Source organism: Schistocerca serialis, chromosome 4, assembly GCF_023864345.2.
Source record: "Schistocerca serialis cubense isolate TAMUIC-IGC-003099 chromosome 4, iqSchSeri2.2, whole genome shotgun sequence".
NCBI lineage: Eukaryota > Metazoa > Arthropoda > Insecta > Orthoptera > Acrididae > Schistocerca > Schistocerca serialis.
The window spans coordinates 543516453-543537189 of record NC_064641.1 but is presented as its reverse complement, the minus strand read 5'-3'; the positions used below and the strand labels follow the sequence as shown (position 1 = coordinate 543537189).

At 42.8% G+C, this 20737-nt stretch overlaps 1 protein-coding gene across 1 annotated transcript in view; it reads left to right on the top strand.

Annotated features, from left to right (window-relative positions):
* The first annotated feature begins 290 nt into the window (after nt 1-290).
* LOC126475263 (peritrophin-1-like) overlaps nt 291-20737 on the top strand; it is a 276824-nt gene continuing 256377 nt past the window's right edge. Inside the window, exon 1 of the mRNA XM_050102978.1 lies at nt 291-365. The gene's annotated coding sequence lies outside the window, so the exon portion shown is untranslated. The remainder of the gene's footprint in view (nt 366-20737) is intronic.

The following is a 20737-nucleotide window of genomic DNA, read 5'->3' as shown; positions in this document are numbered from 1 at the left end:
AGCTCCCTGTGCGCTTGAAATAAAATTTTTGTGTGTGTTTCAAAGTCGTCAGTCACTAATCACAATGCAGTTACATCTTTGTTGGGGGGGGGGGGGGGTTACAATATGCACAACCATTCCGTTTCTCTCAGTGAATGGTGCCAACCTGATACAGAAATACATTTACTGACTAAGATTCTGCTTCACCAATAACATCGCAAACGATTGTAATGGCACTGAAGGTTAATTACGCAGGCCGGATGCCACATCTCCTATGAAGCCAGCCCACAATAGCATATTTCAGCTGCTGTGCAGTGAACCGTGTACGAGAATGAAAGCGGCAGGCGCGTGCCGTCACGAACGCTGCTGTGTCGACGCAAGTGCACGTAAGTTGACACTGTGTAGTTGCAGGAAGCGCCTGCAAGGCTACGAAGCTGGTCTCATTCCCGCGTTCAAACACTGCTAACGAGCTACAGAATTCAGATTATCAACCTGCAAACTTCTGTCTCTCCCTCTTCGTTAGTTTTACAACTCTCTGTAACTGGGTCCCATCATGACTATTTAACAGTCATAGCTGTGGTCGTCGGTCTGTTGATCATGGCTCCTCGAAATGTTTGTCCGCTCGTTGGTCCCATACTTATTCTTTTTCGTTTTCTTCATCCTGTGGTTTTAAATTACATAGAAAGGCAAACTTGTTTCTTCCTTTCGACATGGTCTCATCAAATCACATGGCTATTCAGCTGCTTGTCTTTGTTTCATTTTTATTGGTAACCATTACTTTTATCAGATGTATAGAAGAATCCTCTGAGTAAGATTGTTATACAGTAGTATCTGAGAAAGCAGGTGTTGACAGATGTGTAAATTACCGAACTATCAGTTTAATAAGTCACAGCTGCAAAATACTAACGCGAATTCTTTACAGACGAATGGAAAAACTGGTAGAAGCCGACCTCGGGGAAGATCAGTTTGGATTCCGTAGAAATGTTGGAACACGTGAGGCAATACTAACCTTACGACTTATCTTAGAAGAAAGATTAAGGAAAGGCAAACCTACGTTTCTAGCATTTGTAGATTTAGAGAAAGCTTTTGACAATGTTAACTGGAATACTCTCTTTCAAATTCTGAAGGTGGCAGGGGTAAAATACAGGGAGCGAAAGGCTATTTACAATTTGTACAGAAACCAAATGGCAGTTATAAGAGTTGAGGGGCATGAATGGGGAGCAGTGGTTGGGAAAGGAGTGAGACAGGGTTGTAGCCTCTCCCCGATGTTATTCAATCTGTATATTGAGCAAGCAGTAAAGGAAACAAAAGAAAAATTCGGAGTAGGTATTAAAATTCATGGAAAAGAAGTAAAAACTTTGAGGTTCGCCGATGACATTGTAATTCTGTCAGAGACAGCAAAGGACTTGGAAGAGCAGTTGAACGGAATGGACAGTGTCTTGAAAGGAGGATATAAGATGAACATCAACAAAAGCAAAACTAGGATAATGGAATGTAGTCAAATTATATCGGGTGATGCTGAGGGAATTAGATTGGGAAATGAGACACTTAAAGTAGTAAAGGAGGTTTGCTATTTAGGGAGTAAAATAACTGATGATGGTCGAAGTAGAGAGGATATAAAATGTAGATTGGCAATGGCAAGGAAATCGTTTCTGAAGAAGAGAAATTTGTTAACATCGAGTATAGATTTAAGTGTCAGGATGTCGTTTCTGAAAGTATTTGTATGGAGTGTAGCCATGTATGGAAGTGAAACATGGACGATAACTAGTTTGGACAAGATGGAGTTTGTGGCACAACTTGACTAGAAGAAGGGATCGGTTGGTAGGACATGTTTTGAGGCATCAAGGGATCACAAATTTAGCATTGGAGGGGAGCGTGGAGGGTAAAAATCGTAGAGGGAGACCAAGAGATGAATACACTAAGCAGATTCAGAAGGATGTAGGTTGCAGTAAGTACTGGGAGATGAAGAAGCTTGCACAGGATAGAGTAGCATGGAGAGCTGCATCAAACCAGTCTCAGGACTGAAGACCACAACAACAACAACAACAACAGTATCCGAGTTGCCTGACATGTAATTATTTTAGCTCTATTGGTCCATCTCCTTTGCCTCGCCTCTCTGCTCATCTCCATTTTCTCTGCCCACCTCCCCCTTTTCTCTGTCTCTCTCCTTCTCTCCCTTCTCTCTGTCCATCTGCTAAACTCCCCTCCCTCTGCCTATCTCCTCCTCTCCCTCTCTCTGTACATCTTCTGGTCTTTCTTTTCTATGTCCATCTTTTCTCCTGTCCCTCCCCATATCCTCCTCTTTCCTATCTCTGTCCATCTCCTCATCTATCTAAGGATCCTCTCCTTCCCTCAAATGTCCTGAACTATGAGTCGTACAATGACATAATTTTGTAGCTACATCTCAGCAGCTTATGCTGATACTGCCTGCTCTACATGTTGCAAAAAGAGTCAGAAGAAAAGAAGACGTCATACCTGATATATGTTTTATTGCATGGGTGGCGAAAATTTATAAAGCGATAAACTTTTTTACTTTCATACTTGGAGGGGTTGTCACCCCTTCTATAGGCAGGTGGTTCTTACCCCTACAGCTATTCTTTCCAGATGGTAAATGATAAAGTGTACCAAGTTTGGTTGAATTCGCTGTAGCGGTTTCTGAGGAGATGTGGAACGTACGTACATTTTTATAATATCTTTGAATATCTCTGTCTTAAGCCATCCGTTTTTGATGAAATATAATCTGTACGGTTCCTAGTGGAAAAAAAATGGTTCAAATGGCTCTGAGCACTGTGGGCCATAACTTCTGAGGTCATCAGTCCCCTAGAACTTAGAACTACTTAAACCTAATTAACCTAAAGACATCACACACATCCATGCCCGAGGCAGGATTCGAACCTGCGACCATAGCGGTCGCGCGGTTCCAGACTGTAGCGCCTAGAACCGCTCGGCCACCTCGGCCTGCTCCTAGTGGAAACCCCATAAAGACCCGTGTAATGGTTTCGGAGATAGGTGTGTTCGGACAGACAGACATGAAGCTTTAGCAAAAGTTTAAATCACAATATTTTTTCTATGACCCGATTTTAATGTACCGAAGCCTATACATTGCCCTAAACTCTGCTCACGTTACCTGCGAAAACACCATGAAAATTCATAGTAGTTTTGAAGATTAGCGTGTTTAAAGACAGACAGGTAGACAAGACAGTCTTACAGATTAATTAAAAGTATTGATGTCCTGCATTTTTTTTAGCTTACGCAGTTTGAAACAACTTTTTTTGTTGTAACCTTACTTCCCTCGTTAATGAGATGTTCTATATCCTTTGCTCACCTCCGTTTGTAATATTTCTGGTTTCCGGTCAATAATATAATTAAAATACCTGTCTTTAGAGAAAAAGTTGTTATATCTGTTACTTGAATTTTGATAACATTGATAAAATCAATATTATATTTAGTTTTTTGCACTTTTTAGCCTTAAATAGTAGAAACCAACACGGAATTCTAATGTCTGCAGTTCTTTAGACAACACCATGCCACCACCTCATCATAAAGTCTCAAAATTGTAGGTAATCAGGAGCCCACGGCAGCACCTTTACAAGACTGTAGATCAGTTGATGCCTAAGAGCACAGGCGGTAGTATTACTGTATTTTTCCATGACCTGCACACTATGTATCTAAACGACCCTACCGATTTTTGTCATGGTTTGAACGGGATAGTCTAGATTTGCTTGTGAACGTTGTTAAGTTATTTACTAATTCAGAACAGCCCTATTCAAATTTTGTTTTCACTAAGCGAGATAGTGCAAAGGTTAAGGAAACTGACCTATCCTCGAATTTAGGAAGACCAGAAGTTATATTCCCGTGAGACTGTCCAGATTTTTCGTGGTTTTCCCAAATCGCTTAAAGAAAATGCCGGACGGGCTGCTTTCATAAGGGCACTGCCAACTTCTTTAGCCATACATGTCCAACCCATTCTTATGCTGCCTCTAATACATTGAGGTGACAAAATTCATGATATAGCGATCTTCATATACACAGATGGCGGCTGCACCGCGTACACTAGATATAAAAGGGCAGTGCATTGGTGGAGCTATCATTTATACACAGGTGATACATATATTAGACTGATTATGGCCGCACGAGGGGTATTAACAGACTTTGAACGAGAAATGATAGTTGGAGCTAAGTACGTGGGACATTCCATTTGCGAAATTGTTAGGGAATTAAATATTCAGAGATCGACAGTGGAAAGAATGAGCCGAGCATACCAAATTTGAGGCATTATTTCTCAACACAGCGGCCGACGGCCTTTACTTAACGACCGAGAGCAGCGGCCTTTACACAGAGTTGTCAGTGTTAACAGACTGCAACGTTGCGTGAAATAACCGCAGGAATCAATGTGGGGCGTATGAGGAACGCATCCGTTTGGGCAGTGCGGCGATACGGGTTTAATGGGCTAATGCTACAGACGACCGGTGGGAGTGCCTTTGCTAACAGCACTACATCACCTGCGGCGCCTCTCTTGGGCTCGTGACCACATCAGTTGGACCCCTGACGATTGGAAAACTTTGGCTTGGTCAGATGAGTCCCGATTTCAGTTGGTAAGAGCTGCTGGTTGATTTCGAGTATGGCGCAGACCCCACGAAGCCATGGATCCAAGTTGTCAAGAAGGCTGTGCAGGATGGTGGCTCTACATTCGTGTGGGCTGCGTTTATATGGAATGACTAGGTCCTGGTTATTTTCAACTACTTGTCCGTTTGCAGCTATTCATGAACTACATTTTTTCAAACAACGATAGAATTTTAATGGATGGCAGTGCGCCATGTCACCGGACTACAGTTGTCCGCGATTTGTTTAAAGAACGTTGTGGGCAATTGGAACGAATTATTTGGCCACCCATATCGTCCTATTTGAATCCCATCGAATATTTTTCGGACATAATGGAGAGGTCAGTTCGTGCACAAAATCGTGCGTTGGCAACCTTCGCAATTAGAATGGCTCAATATCTCTACAGGGGCCAATTCTCGTTGCTGCACTACGCCGGGTAAAAGGACAGACGATATTAGGAGGCATCCCATGACTTTTGTCACCTCAATGTAATCTCGTCAAGCCGGCCGGAGTGGCCGAGCGGTTCTAGGCACTACAGTCTGGGACCGCGCGACCGCTACGGTCGCAGATTCGAATTCTGCCTCGGGCATGGATGTGTGTGATGTACTTAGGTCAGTTAGGTTTAAGTAGTTCTAAGTTCTAGGGGACTGATGACCTCAGAAGTTAAGTCCCATAGTCCTCAGAGCCATTTGAACTATTTTTTTAATCTCGTCAACGATGCACTCAACTCATTTTCCCTTTCATTAAAGTGAAATACAGACGAACATATCTGAGAGTATAGGAGAAAGTGATCGTATGCAGATAGTCGAATGTAAAATTATCAAAATTTGAAAAACTTTCCGTAAAACATATTAAAATTTTCAATTTTTCTATTTATTGTCTCAATCGCATTTAACATTAAAAATTCTTTCAGAAAGTGATGAGCAGCTTCGGTAGCTTAACTACCATTTGAAGAACACTCGTAGTTTGATAAATGCACTCACAGTGTACGAGACCGTTGCATCGTCCATAACATTATAATTTTAAATATGCAGGTGAACTGTCCTATGTACAGCCACCATATATTTGGCAGAAACTGGTTTCTTGTTTCAGTTATATATACAACCATGCTATCTACGACAGCAATTAGATTTTCACTTTAATTGTTGCCATAGATAGCGTGGCTGTACATAAAATTTAAAAAAGTTTTCTGGAAAGTCTGTAAAATTTTTATTATTTTACTTTTAAAATGAAGATATTAGGAATGATTTCTTCAGTTAAAAATAAGTACTGTTTCTTTAGTAACTGAGTTACGTGTACGCCTTATGACCTACGCCTTACAATCTAGTTACGTTTGTGTCCTGAAATCGTAAATGCACCATAGTAACGTTTTATTCTTACCGATATACCACGTTCTCCGTTCCTCTGACAAAAATAGCTTTCTTCAGTTTAGTCTGGGGTTAATAGGATTTTTAGAAATGATAATCAACTGAAATATGTTGGTCAAGGATAGAGACAGGAATCAGTTGATGCACTGCAGTAGCAACTATTTGGAAATTAAAGTTAGGTGATTTAGGATCAGAACCAAGTTCATCGCTGCAACGAAACGTGCATCCGTTTCTCGATTTTGGTTGCTACGTTTTACAGAACCCGCCCCCCCCCCCCCCCCCGTTTCCGAAACACATTCGCAGTCAAATATGAATGGAAAATGCCATCAAATAATTAAAGTAATAAAAATCTTACGAAAATGGATTTGTCTAACTTGTTCGTAGTCTTATCTGTTTTACATTTGCCTCATAGATATACTTTTCCGAAAAATGGTACGTGTGGAAAACATTAAGAAATGTTGCATTTCGATAATGATACATTTTACACAACGCAGAATTGAAAAATTTTTCTAGTTTCATGCTTAACACATTTGCGTTTCGGTAATGATACATTTTACTCAGCGCAGACAAGAAAAATTCTTCTGGTTTTATGGTTAACACGTTTTATCTTTCTCGGCATAATGGGAACAATTTTGGCCATTAGCCCGTCAGTAGTTTTCTTTAAAAAACTACAGTCGCTTAGGAAGATTGAAATTAATGAAAAGAAAGAATGAGGTAGCAGAACAATTCTAAGTTATGTAGTACACGTATCTATACATTGACCTGTAGAGTTATTCAGGTAAGCAAGAATGGAAAAAGTTTCCACCTGGCGGAGATGTGTTAAAACAGTAACACGTGGTTTTGTGGAACACCGCCAGATAGCGCTGCTGCTTATGTTATATACGTTCGCTTCTATTGCTGTATGCTAGTGAAGTATGCAACATTTTTCATCTAGTTGCAGCCCAATCATGTAAAAAAAATGACAGAAACGATCCTTATATCTATCTGAACTATTTACTAAAAGAGTAAATAACCTGGCGAATTTAGTCTTCATATCGCATCAATAGAGGAGCCTCGGTCTATCATCGCATACACATTGTAGAACATTCCAAACTATATTTCCAACTATATTTCCAACATTCTCACGAATTGTCCAACACATGACGGTCATTTGATCGTAGTTAGCAATAGTATTTTCTTTGCTTCCTTTTGGTAACTCTTAATTGACTGCATTCATCCGATAATTAGGTAGAAAGTTCCAACTGAACAACTGTCATGACTATAGTAGACTTTTTTTGCCCATAATCTTGCAAAACATCCACACCTTTCAATATCACACGTCTTTCATTAAATCGCTGCAGCTGTTGGCGCTATATTGCTGCTAAACACGAAACCCGTACAGTCCCAAACCGAGTCCTCTTCTTATTAAAAGGCTTGGTCATCCAAGTTTTTTTGTTAGCAATTATTTAATTTTTTCTTTTTTCTTTTGTTGCATTCGAATGTTTGTATCTTACTTTGAAACTAATTAGAAATTAGTAATTTTTACATGCTAATTTAGTGTACGAACAGGAAATTAAATGTTCATTTGCAACGCACGTGATAAATCATTAGAATCCCTAATAACCAAAATAAAAAACATATTTTTCTTGTGATGGGTTTACAGCCGTGTAATCTTTTTTCAAAGGTAACGTTTCGCCCATGACTTTTTACGTCAAAATCACCGTATATACTTAAATAATCCAGAGCATTCATAAGTTTTTGAAGGGTGCTTAACACAAAATCCCTACTCGAAAGTGACCTTGCTGTCGAAATTAGACTTGTAATGATTATAAATATAATTGTTTAAATGTTCTCAGCGTAAAGAGTATTCCATGAAGTTTTGGGAGTGTAGCCGGACGACGTCGACTTCTTGCCACCATACTTCGGCTGCCAAGCATTCAGCCTTCTTCAGATAGGTGTTTAGCATTGGAGACTGATAGTTCACATCGCTAATTCTATACCAAAAACTGGTGCGGAGATGCAAAGGCTACCTGAGGGATCTCTGCCGAATTTCGCGCCTTCTTCGAATACCGCTCCATCTACGGCGCACAGGCGCATGCGCAATGGTCAATGGCGCGCCGTCTGTCGGAATGCGGGCTTGCGAAGTTAAAATTCAGATGTCAAATTAATAAAATCAACTGTAGCTGGACATGTTACTAACAAAAAACGTTTTCTTTCTGTAGATACTAATGAAATCATCGGGTACCACGCATTATTCAGTTGAAAGCCGCCATCACAATTAATAAGATCATGCGCTAAGCGTATTTCCACCGATTCCTTGATAACTGATTCCCGGAACGATCTCTTCGAGGTTAATCTTTCCGCGGCAGAATAATCCATAGAATGTCCTGTGGAGATACAATGTTCGGCTACGACTGACTTACTAGGCGGCGAAAGGTGAGTGTGGCTATCATGCTGAATCTACTTTTTACGCACAGTGTAAGCTGTCTGACAATGTAGTTTTCGTCACACTGACAAAGTATTCTGTAGACTCCAGCCCTCCGTAATCCCAGTCTGCCCTTTGCCGAACCGAGAAGAGCACAAGTCTTTGCCGTTGGGCAGCAGATTACTTTGACATGACGTTTTCTTAAGAACCTACCTAATTTCGACGAAATATTGCGGGCGTATGGGAGGAACACCATCGACCTGAACCGCTCTTTCCCCTCTTCATCTTATGAGAGATCGTCTTTCTTTCTTCTTAAAGCTGTGCAGATCAGATGTTGAGAATAGCCATCATCTTTGAACATTTGATTTTAGGTGTTGCAGCTGCTTTGCCTGGCTGTCTCCATCATCACATACAACATGTGCCCGGTTGCACCAACGTTCAACGTTCTACGATAGTTGGTGGCAGCTCGATGCCTGCAAGTACAGATCGATTTGTATGGGCTTAAGGCACATGGAACTTCCGTATAATCTATCCACTGTCCGACTGACCAGTACAACCAGAAACGGCAGACAACCGGCCTTCACCGCTTCCGTCATGGATTCGATATTCTCATGGACTGAATTCAAGTGCTACAGAAACCGAAACACTTCTTCTTCGCTGTGGGGTATCATCTACATATCGCCACTTCTGCTGAATGCTAAACACTCACCGGAGGATGGCTGAATAGTTGGCAGCCGAAATATGTGGCAAGAATTCGGCGTCCCGATGCAGTACTCTTCACGCCTGGAAAATTTCAAGAATCACATCAGATACCACTTCGGAGAGTAAATGGCATCACACATCCAAAGTTTGGATAAATCACGTAATAAGGGAGAGAGATTGTTAAGTTTTTTGTATTTTCTGCTGAAGTGCCGGGACGATGGCCTTATTCCGTAGTTTGCCAGAGGGGCACATTTTATTGAGACCGCCGCTGCGAAGTTCATCACACGGAAGGCAAGCCTAGGACAAGTTATGGGAATGAGTTGACGTGGACCAGACTGGCTGGGTCCATAAGGAGTCTGCTCCAAGACAATCTCTGAAGTTCGTCCGCTTGTCACCATTGTTACCACATGAAGATGCTGTTCGACGCTTCGTGGTCAATTTTACGGATAAGGTTTTCGATAACGTGACGCTGTCAATGCTCGAGAAAGGCTTGATCTTCGCGCCTGCGCCTAGAACCTCGCCTTTAACTGATTTTATTGGTGCTATTGAAGAAACACAGTGCAGAAGAAATAAAACGTGAAACATGTCGCGCATTTACGAAAGCTCCACTACGCAAGCTAGGAGGAGATCCTCACGTGACGGTCCTTTCACTGGATAAGGGAAACGACATTGTGCTGTTACCACGTGAGATCTATGACCAGAAGATTTATAACTTGTTGAATGTACCAACGTACCAGAAATCTGGAAATCTGATAACGACCGATCAACAAGAGTAAAAAAAAAAAAAAAAATGGTTCAAATGGCTCTGAGCACTATGGGACTTAACTTCTGAGGTCATTAGTCCCCTAGAACTTAGAACTACTTAAACCTGACTAACCCAAGGACATCACACATATCGATGTCTGAGGCAGGATTCTAACCTGCGACCGTAGTGATCGCGTGGTTCCAGACTTTAGCGCCTAGAACCGCTCGGCCACCCCGGCCGGCCTAACAAGAGTAGAAAGGAAAACGTCAGCGTTGTTGAATTCTTCTTCCTTTCCGCAAGAAGTTGCGAAGAGATTAAGACTTCACAGGCCTGACCACCGAGGTTACACGGGCTTGCAAAGATTCACAAAAAAGATCTTTCATTCGGTCCTATTGTGAGCGATATCGGCACTGCGACGTATGACTTAGCTAGACATATAGCGCCTTTACTGAGACGTGATGTGGGGAAGTGATCGTATCATATTCGGAACTACCGTGACATTATTAATAGACTTAAGTCACTTCAACTTATTAGTAAGTTTCGATGTCGTCTTACTGTTCACTAGGGTCCCTCTCATAGATTCATTGTCACTCAACGGCCGTAAGTTAGAAGCCGATATAACAGCGCTATTTCATCACGCCATATCTACTTTTTATTCAATAGTGAATGGTTTGAGCACATTGACAGTGCTGCCATGGGTAGTCCTCTCTCTCCCCTCTGGCAGCAAACTTTTTATGGAAGACTTAGAGGAGAGAGCAATTGATTTGATAGCACTTAAAGTCTTCTGGCGATGTGTAGATGATAATTTTACAGTGTTTCCCACTTTCTGCAGCATTTGAATTCAGTCCACGAGAATAGTGAACGGATCCTTGGGGCATCCCCTTTACCGTACGCCTACAAATACAGAACTTCATTTCCATGAGGCGAGCTGCCACCGCCCATCCCAAACTACGGGCGTCCTTCGAACGTTGGTTCACCGGACGCATGTTGTGTCTGATCGAAACAGCCTTGCAAAGGAGCTGTAACAGCTACAAATTGTTCAAAATAATGGCTAATTCCACATCAAATCCGCACGGCTTTAAGTATAAAGAAACGTGACCACCCACTAGAACAAGAACAGAAGGAGTGGTTCAAGTCGAGGACGTTCCTCCAATATGTCGCCAATATTTCGTCAAAATTAGGCAGGGTTTTAAGAAAACGTCATGTCAAAGAACTCTTCTGGCCATCTGTCCTTCTCGGTTAGGCAAAGGTCGATCTGAGATCTACAGAATACAAGCCTACATCGGCCAGACGGCTCGCACGGGTGCACTGAACGTGATCTCCACATTTGCCTTTCGCAACCCGGTGAGTCAACCATAGCCGAGCGGTATATCTCCGCAGGAGGTGCCTTCAATTATTCTGCCGCGGAAACCTTGCCCTCGACGAGGTTTCCTTAACATCTACAGGGAGAAAACGCTTTATGATTAGTGACACACCTAACGACAGGTAATTTTATTACTCTGACATCTGAATTTCAATTCCGCAAGCCCGCATTCCGACAGGGAGGTCGCATTAGACCATTACGCGTGCGGCATAAGATATGACCCTTATTCTGCCAACGACCTTGTCAAAGAGGGCGGTGGAGGTTCAGGCACTCTCTTTCTCTTGGAGTGGAAAAAGCTGGAAGAACCAGTAATGATGAACGGTGTGAGGATTCAGAATGAATCGGAAATCACTTCTTTAAAGACAAAATATGTACCCACTGGACATATAATTGAAGGTATCATGATGACATCTTCATTGCAAAACATTTCTAACTCTTCCCCAATTCCCATGTCCGGGAATGGAATGATAAGGAGGAGGAGAATATGAGAAAGAGATTGAACAACCAACAAAAGGTTAACTTTCTACGAGTAGGGACATGGAATATCGGGAGTTTTAATGTGGTAGGAAAGCTAAAAAATCTGAAAGGAAAAATGCTAAGGCTCAATCTAGACACAGTGGGCATCAGTGAAGTGAAACGGAAAGACGACAGGGATCTATGGTCAGACGAGTATAAGGTAATCACAACAGCAGTAAATGGTATAACAGTGGTAGGATTCGTTATCAATACAAAGGTAGGGCAGAGAGTGGGTTACTGTGAACACTTGAGTGACAGGATTGTTGTCGCCAGAATCGACAGCAAACCAACGCCGACAACAATAGTTCAGGTATGCATATCGACGTCTCAAGCAGAAGATGAAGAGATAGTGAAATTATATAAGGAAGTTGAACGGATAACGAAGTACGTAAAAGAAGTTGAAAAACTAATAGTCGCGGAGGATTGAAAAAATAGTTCAAATGGCTCTAAGCACTATGGGACTTAACATCTGAGATCATCAGTCCCCTAGAACTGAGAACTACTTAAACCTAACTAACCTAAGAACATCACACACATCCATGCCCGAGGTAGGATTCGAACCTGCGACCGTAGCGGTGGCGCGGTTCCAGTCTGAAGCGCCTAGAACCGCTCGGTCACACCGGCCGTCGGAGGATTGAAATGCGGTTACAATGGAAGGAGTAGAAGAAAGGCTTACGGGAGAATAAGGACTTGGTTATAGGAACGAGAGGGGAGAAAGCCGTATTGAGTTCAGCAAAAAGTATGGGTCAGTAACAGCGAATATTCTGTTCAAGAAAAGGCCGGGAGATACGGGAAGGTACCAGTTAGATTAAATCATGGTCAGGCAGAGTTTATGAAACCAGACATTGAATTGTAAGGCGTACCCAGCGGCAGATACAGACTTATTGTTAGATAACAATTTGGTAATGATGAAGGGTAGGCTGAAGCCTGTCTAGTGATGAAGAATTAATGCAGAAAGAAGTGGGGGACGGAAGTAATACGGAATGAAGAGATATGCCTGAAGGTCTTTGAGGCTAAAGATAATGCAATAAGGAATAGCTCAGTAGGCAGTTCAGCTGAAGCGAAATGGACATCTCTAAAAGGAACTATAACAGAAGTTGGAAAAAAAACATAGGTACAAATAAGGCAACCGCGAAGAAACCACTGGTAACAGAAGAAAAACTCAAGTTGATAAATGAAAGCAGTAAGTACAAAAATGTTCAGCGAAATTCGGGAATACAGAAAAACAAGACATTTAGAAATAAAATAAAGTGTAGGGAAGCTAAGGCGAAACGGCTTCATGAAAGATGTGAAGAAATCGAAAAAGAAATGATTGTCGGAAAAACTGACTCAGCACATAGAAAAGTAAAAACAACCTTCGGTGAAATTAAAAGCAAGGCTGATGACATTAAGTGCGCAATGGGAATACCATTGTTAAAAGCAGAGGAGAGAGTGGATAAGTGGAAAGAGCACATTGAAGGCCTCTATGAGTGGCAAGTCTTATCTGATGATGTGATAGAAGAAGAAACAGAGCAGATAGCGGATCCAATATTAGAATCAAAATTTAAAAAAGCTTTGGGAGACTTAAGGTCGAATAAAGTAGAAGGGATAGATAAAATTACAGCAGAATTTCTACACGACTATTCAAGTTTATGTGTAGAATGTATCACGCTGGCGATATATTATCTGACTTCCGGAAAAATATTATCCGCACAATTCCGAAGTTGCAAGACCTGGCAAGTGCGAGAACTACCGTACAATCAGATTAACAGCTCATGGCTCTATCTTGCTGCCAAGACTAATATAAAGAAGACTGGAAAAGAAAATTAAGGATGTGTTAAATGACGATCAGTTTGGCTTCAGGTAAGGTAAAGGCATCAGAGAGGCAGTTCTGACGTTGCGGTTGATAATGGAAGGAGGACTGAAGAAAAATCAAGACATGCTCATAGGATTTGTCGACATGGAAAAGCGCTAGGCAATGTAAAATGGTGCAAGATGTTCTACATCCTGAGAACAATAAGGCTAAACCTTTGGGAAAGACGGGTAATACACAATAAGTACAAGAACAAAGAGGAAGGAATAAGAGTGAAAGACCAACAACGGAGTGCGCGGATTAAAAAGGGTCAGTCTATACGTCGAAAAAGAAATGGCGGAAATAAAAGAAATATTCGTGAGTGGGGTTAAAATTCAATGATAAGATTAACTGATTGCCATTCTCAGTGAAAATTAAGAAGAAATACAGGATCTGTAGAATGGAATGAATAGACTAATGAGTTAAGAACGTAGACTGAGAGTAAGACGAAGGTATTGGGAAGTAGCAGAAATAGGAACAGCGAGAATCTTTTCGTCACAATTGGTGACGACGAAGTAGATGAAGTTAAGGAATCCTACTACCTAGGCAGCAAAATAAACCATTACGGATGGAGCAAGGAGGGCATAAAAAGCGGACTGACACTGGCAAAATGGGCATTCCTGGCGGAGAGAAGCCTACTAGAGTCAAACATAAGTCTTAATATGAGACGGGAATTTCTGAAAGAGTATGTTTGGAACAAAGCATTGTCTGAATTCTTAGATTAGAAATATCTGTTTATTGTTTGACATGAAACCAAACGACAAAAGATTATGGAATGGCGTTGGTAATATACGACATGAGATCTTGCATTGCAAGTTTGTTCAAATTCAAGTAGAGTTCGTTCTGCGTACGTCGGCACAGGATTTAATGGTGTTTACTCTTGCATACTACGAAATTCTCGAATTTCAAACAGAACGGTAGCCTGTTCTTGTAGCTAGTTCGAAATTTCCTGCATCTCACCTGCATTCCTGCCGTGGGAGTCACATGTCATGTGATTTTCCGAGCATTGTTTGATACATTTCCATCGAGAGTATAGTCTGTCCAGTTGTAATTAACGAGTATTTTCTGAGAGTGAAGACAGACACGTAATCCGGTTTTACTTATTGCGTCCAACGTTGACCACAGGGCAGTTCATTGATATTAGAACGAAACGAGGTTACTGTAGGGATGAGTTCCGGAGTCCCTTCCAAGTTTGAGCCACATAACTGGTGAGTGACTATGTGAGATGGTACGCTGAATATTACAGCACAGCAGTGCAGTAAGTGGTCAGTTGAAACAAGTCAAGCGGTGGTTTTATAGCACTCTCAGTTGTAGACTAACGTTGGTGATCTGGAGCTCACTAACGGTCAATGTAGACGGGCAGAAATAAAACTGTTACGCCGCTGCAAGGTGCTGGTACGGAGCATCGACGTAATTTCTCGATTTAGTACCCGATACTTCTGGATTTTCCGACATTCATACTGCTCCCCATATATCCAGATACGTAGTTTAGTGTTCGATCAACGGATTACAAGGAAAGAAGTCCATCGTAAAGGAATAATGAGGACCTATCTTGCAAAATTCTTAAATAATAGGGGCAGCCGGATTGAGTGAATTTTATCCGTAGTGGATGCTGTTGAACTCCGTGTAGAATAATTTCTGCTAACAGTCACAATAAAAGCTTATTTATTTGTCACACGACCGGTTTCTGGCTTGTGCTCATCCTCAGGTGTTTACACATTCATGTACGTGTTTATATTGATGGAGATCACTGTTTGAATACAAAGAAAACTATTGGCTGATTACTAAACAGATACAAGTGGAACAATTGTAAGCGGCAAGGCAGTATTTGTCGAAAATATATCTGTACTTACATGAAGTATCCTTATTATAATTATGCTGTGGTGACAGTTTTTACATTCAGTTGCACATTTGTTACCATTTTCACGTCCATGTTTCAGATTTTTAAAATTGAGCTGCGTATTTTACTACTGTGTCGTGAACTCGTAATATACACTGTGTTTATACAGGGTGGTCCATTGATAGTGACCGGGCCAAATATCTCACGAAATAAGCGTCAAACGAAAAAACTACAAAGAACGAACTCGTCTAGCTTGAAGGGGGGAAACCAGATGGCGCTATGGTTGGCCCGCTAGATGGCGCTGCCAAAGGTCAAACGGATATCAACTGCGTTTTTTTTAAGTAGGAACCTCCATTTTTTATTAGATATTTGTGCAGTACGCAAAGAAATATGAATGTTTTAGTTGGATCACTTTTTTCGCTTTGTGATACGTGGCACTGTAGTAGTCACAAACGTGTAAGTACGTGGTATCACGTAACATTCCGCCAGTGCGGACGGTATTTGCTTCATGACACATTACCCGTGTTAAAATGTACCGTTTGCCAATTGCGCAAAAGGTCGATATCGAGTTGATGTATGGCTATTGTGAACAAAATGCCCAACGGGAGTGTGCTATGTATGCTGCTCGTTATCCTGGACGACATCAACCAAGTGCCCGGACCGTTCGCCGGATAGTTACTTTATTTAAGGAAACAGGAAGTGTTCAGCCACATGTGAAACGTCTACCACGACCTGCAACAAATGATGATGCCCAAGTAGGTGTTTTAGCTGCTGTCGCGGCTAATCCGCGCGTCAGTGGCAGACAAATTGCACGCGAATCGAGAATCTACATCAACATCTATTGCGCCCGTACCATATTTCTATGCACCAGGAATTACATGGCGACGACTTTGAACGTCGTGTTGAGTTCTGCCACTGGGCACAAAAGAAATTACGGGACGATGACAGATTTTTTGCACGCGTTCTACTTAGCGACGAAGCGTCATTCACTAACAGCGGTAACGTAAACCGGCTTAATATGCACTATTGGGCAACGGAAAATCCACGATGGCTGCGACAAGTGGAACATCAGCGACCTTGGCGGGTTAACGTACGATGCGCCATTATGGGAGGAAGGATAATGGGGCCCCATTTTATCGATGGCAATCTAAATGGTTCAATGTATGCTGATTTCCTACGTAATGTTCTACCGATGTTACTACAAGATGTTTCACTGTATGACAGAATGGCAATGTACTTCTAACATGATGGAGGTCCGGCACATAGCTCGCGTGCGGTTGAAGCGGTATTGAATAGCATATTTCATGACAGGTGGATTGGTCGTCGAAGCACAATTAAAACTTCTCCTCAGTGACGGAAAAATCAAACGATGCTTCATCGAATCTGTATAGCCTCCATTTTTGGTTCAAGGCAGCCACCCAAGCGGAGCAGAACTTATCGAAACAACCTCCAGAGTTGCAGACCAGCGTCAGAGTGCCCTAAAACTTCTCTTATTTCTCCTCGTGGTGTCACCGTGAAAAAAAATGTACATTTAGGCTAGCATCGGCCAACCGGGACTCGTGACTTTTTGTAACCCAATGATATTAAAGGAGACAACTGTGGCCGGTCGGATTGGCCGAGCGGTTCTAGGCGGTACAGTGTGGAACCGCGCGACCGCTACGGTCACAGGATCGAATCATGCCTCGAGCATGGACGTGTGTGATGTCGTTAGGTTAGTTAGGTTTAAGTAGTTCTAAGTTCTTGGGGACTGATGATCTCATCAGTTAAGTCGCTTGGGTGGCTGCCTTGAACCAAAAATGGAGACTATACAGATTCGATGAAGCATCGTTTGATTTTTCCGTCACTGAGGAGAAGTTTTAATTGTTTCTCACCACATTAACAATTTCATTACCTTTGTATATTCGCGAGGAACTTTATTGTACTGAATGTTTGTGTACACGCTCCCACGTGATTGCTCATTACAGTGCCAAGGGTGTACCAGTAATTGTTATGCCTGCCTGACTATCACAACCGTCTCAGAGCCTGGCCAGTGCAAGTATTTCGGTAGTATCGGTGAATTTAGATTTGGACGTGATCCCTGTTGACCACTTTTTTCGTTTCGTTTCTCCGGCACATTGCGACCCACTCACAGATCTCTGGTACAGTGGCTGGTCTCTGACTGGGAGAAATGTGTTGGTCGCCAGGGTCACCGTGTTGAGAAATAACTGGGTAGCCATGAAAGTAAAGATCCGGTTTGCTCTATTTGCAAAACTTTAAGAATTATCACATAAAAAAATTCGTAGGTCTTAGTTTTCAGCACGTCCTCTTACACGTCTGTGCTGGTAGAAATTGGTAACCCATGAAGCTAATCAGACAAACAACTGGAGGACGCTTTTCAGCACCTTTACTGAATGCTACCAAAGCTATACTAAAATAGGTCCATGCCTATGTTGGTTAATCTCTCTTCCTTAGGCGAGCTTATTTTCAGTATTTTAAGTAGAAGCGAAACCTCTCCGACAGCTGAAGAATGTTGTCTTTGCGTGATGGCAATTGGAAGTGACTAAATTACTGCGGCTTTTCAGGTGAAGATTGCTCCAAAGAATACCCACAGCACGTGCACGTGCACTTATGTTTATGCTTAGTCGATATGAGGACTCGACATTGGACCTAGTCAGCTGCTAATTAGAGGCTCCTGATTGTTATTGTGGTGTTAAGAGAACATCATTGTGCACGTCTTACGGAATGCAGCCTATTTGCATTCACTCTTCCGGCAGAAGTGTCTAAATAAAGTTCGTTCGTTCGTTCTTCTTCTTCTTCTTCTTCTTGTGCTTATTTTAATATTTATTGTTATGAAGTATATGGCACTCTGATATACAGCGCATTTTAGAATTCTCTGCTTTTCACCTCTACAGAGCTTGGAACAGTGCAGAGGTATTTCCCATATGAGGGTAACGTGAGGCCGAATTCCACTTGAGGCATTTGTCTTGGAAACATATGAAACCTTCATAGAATGACACATCCTACAAGGAAATGGCCTATACTTATTTTGTTCCTGGGATCAAAATATAGAGGCCTAATGCGTGTGTATATAACTGCGGGTGTAACTTTTTTAAAAAAAAATTTCTTTGCGGTGCTTAAGTCAGTGCGTGTTCACATAAAAAATAAATTAAATTGCCTTACTTGATCTGTTTTGTGGTACATTGAATGAATACGTGACTGAAGATTGGATACATTATTGGTGTTATCGTGTAGCGTGTTGTAACTGCAAGTGGTGTGCTTATTCTGTGTTACTGTTAGTAAAACTTTATACGATCTGATTGGACAATGCAATTCCCAGTACCAATAAAGAGATACAGTCACTGAAAAATACATTCAGCCTCTTAGGCACTGAATCCTTTGGCCCTGTTCAAAACTGATAACTCTCGTTCCTGTGCACATAAAAAATGGTTCAAATGGCTCTGAGCACTATGGGACTTAACATTTGAGATCATCAGTCCCCTAGACTTAGAACTCCTTAAACCTAACTAACCTAAAAACATCACACACATCCATGCCCGAGACATGATTCGAACCTGCGACCGTAGCAGCAGCGCGGTTCGGGACTGAGGCGGCTAGAACCGCTCGGCCACAGCGGCCGTTTGCACATAACAAATAAATAAAATTGCCTTACATCTAAAACTGCAACGATGGAACGTGATATACACTCCTGGAAACGGAAAAAAGAACACATTGACACCGGTGTGTCAGACCCACCATACTTGCTCCGGACACTGCGAGAGGGCTGTACAAGCAATGATCACACGCACGGCACAGCGGACACACCAGGAACCGCGGTGTTGGCCGTCGAATGGCGCTAGCTGCGCAGCATTTGTGCACCGCCGCCGTCAGTGTCAGCCAGTTTGCCGTGGCATACGGAGCTCCATCGCAGTCTTTAACACTGGTAGCATGCCGCGACAGCGTGGACGTGAACCGTATGTGCAGTTGACGGACTTTGAGCGAGGGCGTATAGTGGGCATGCGGGAGGCCGGGTGGACGTACTGCCGAATTGCTCCACACGTGGGGCGTGAGGTCTCCACAGTACATCGATGTTGTCGCCAGTGGTCGGCGGAAGGTGCACGTGCCCGTCGACCTGGGACCGGACCGCAGCGACGCATGGATGCACGCCAAGACCGTAGGATCCTACGCAGTGCCGTAGGGGACCGCACCGCCACTTCCCAGCAAATTAGGGACACTGTTGCTCCTGGGGTATCGGCGAGGACCATTCGCAACCGTCTCCATGAAGCTGGGCTACGGTCCCGCACACCGTTAGGCCGTCTTCCGCTCACGCCCCAACATCGTGCAGCCCGCCTCCAGTGGTGTCGCGACAGGCGTGAATGGAGGGACGAATGGAGACGTGTCGTCTTCAGCGATGAGAGTCGCTTCTGCCTTGGTGCCAATGATGGTCGTATGCGTGTTTGGCGCCGTGCAGGTGAGCGCCACAATCAGGACTGCATACGACCGAGGCACACAGGGCCAACACCCGGCATCATGGTGTGGGGAGCGATCTCCTACACTGGCCGTACACCACTGGTGATCGTCGAGGGGACACTGAATAGTGCACGGTACATCCAAACCGTCATCGAACCCATCGTTCTACCATTCCTAGACCGGCAAGGGAACTTGCTGTTCCAACAGGACAATGCACGTCCGCATGTATCCCGTGCCACCCAACGTGCTCTAGAAGGTGTAAGTCAACTACCCTGGCCAGCAAGATCTCCGGATCTGTCCCCCATTGAGCATGTTTGGGACTGGATGAAGCGTCGTCTCACGCGGTCTGCACGTCCAGCACGAACGCTGGTCCAACTGAGGCGCCAGGTGGAAATGGCATGGCAAGCCGTTCCACAGGACTACATTCAGAATCTCTACGATCGTCTCCATGGGAGAATAGCAGCCTGCATTGCTGCGAAAGGTGGATATACACTGTACTAGTGCCGACATTGTGCATGCTCTGTTGCCTGTGTCTATGTGCCTGTGGTTCTGTCAGTGTGATCATGTGATGTATCTGACCCCAGGAATGTGTCAATAAAGTTTCCCCTTCCTGGGACAATGTATTCACGGTGTTCTTATTTCAATTTCCAGGAGTGTATTTTGGTGTCTCATAAAAATATAAATACGCTAGCTACAGGCTCAGCGGTGTGCAATGCTGACCGTAATACTATGGAATGTAAATGAAATTCTTTTAGCTAATAACAGAAAACATTCAAGAAAAATTCGTGTTTGAAAAACGTAATTATGACCTGGACAGGGAGGCGGTACCGACTGTAGTGAATTACTAACATAGTTTTTTTTTGTTGGTAAAATTGTATTCCTAGTTACGGTGGGCTTGCCAAAACATCTGACAACTGAAATTACATTACTCAAAAAATTACA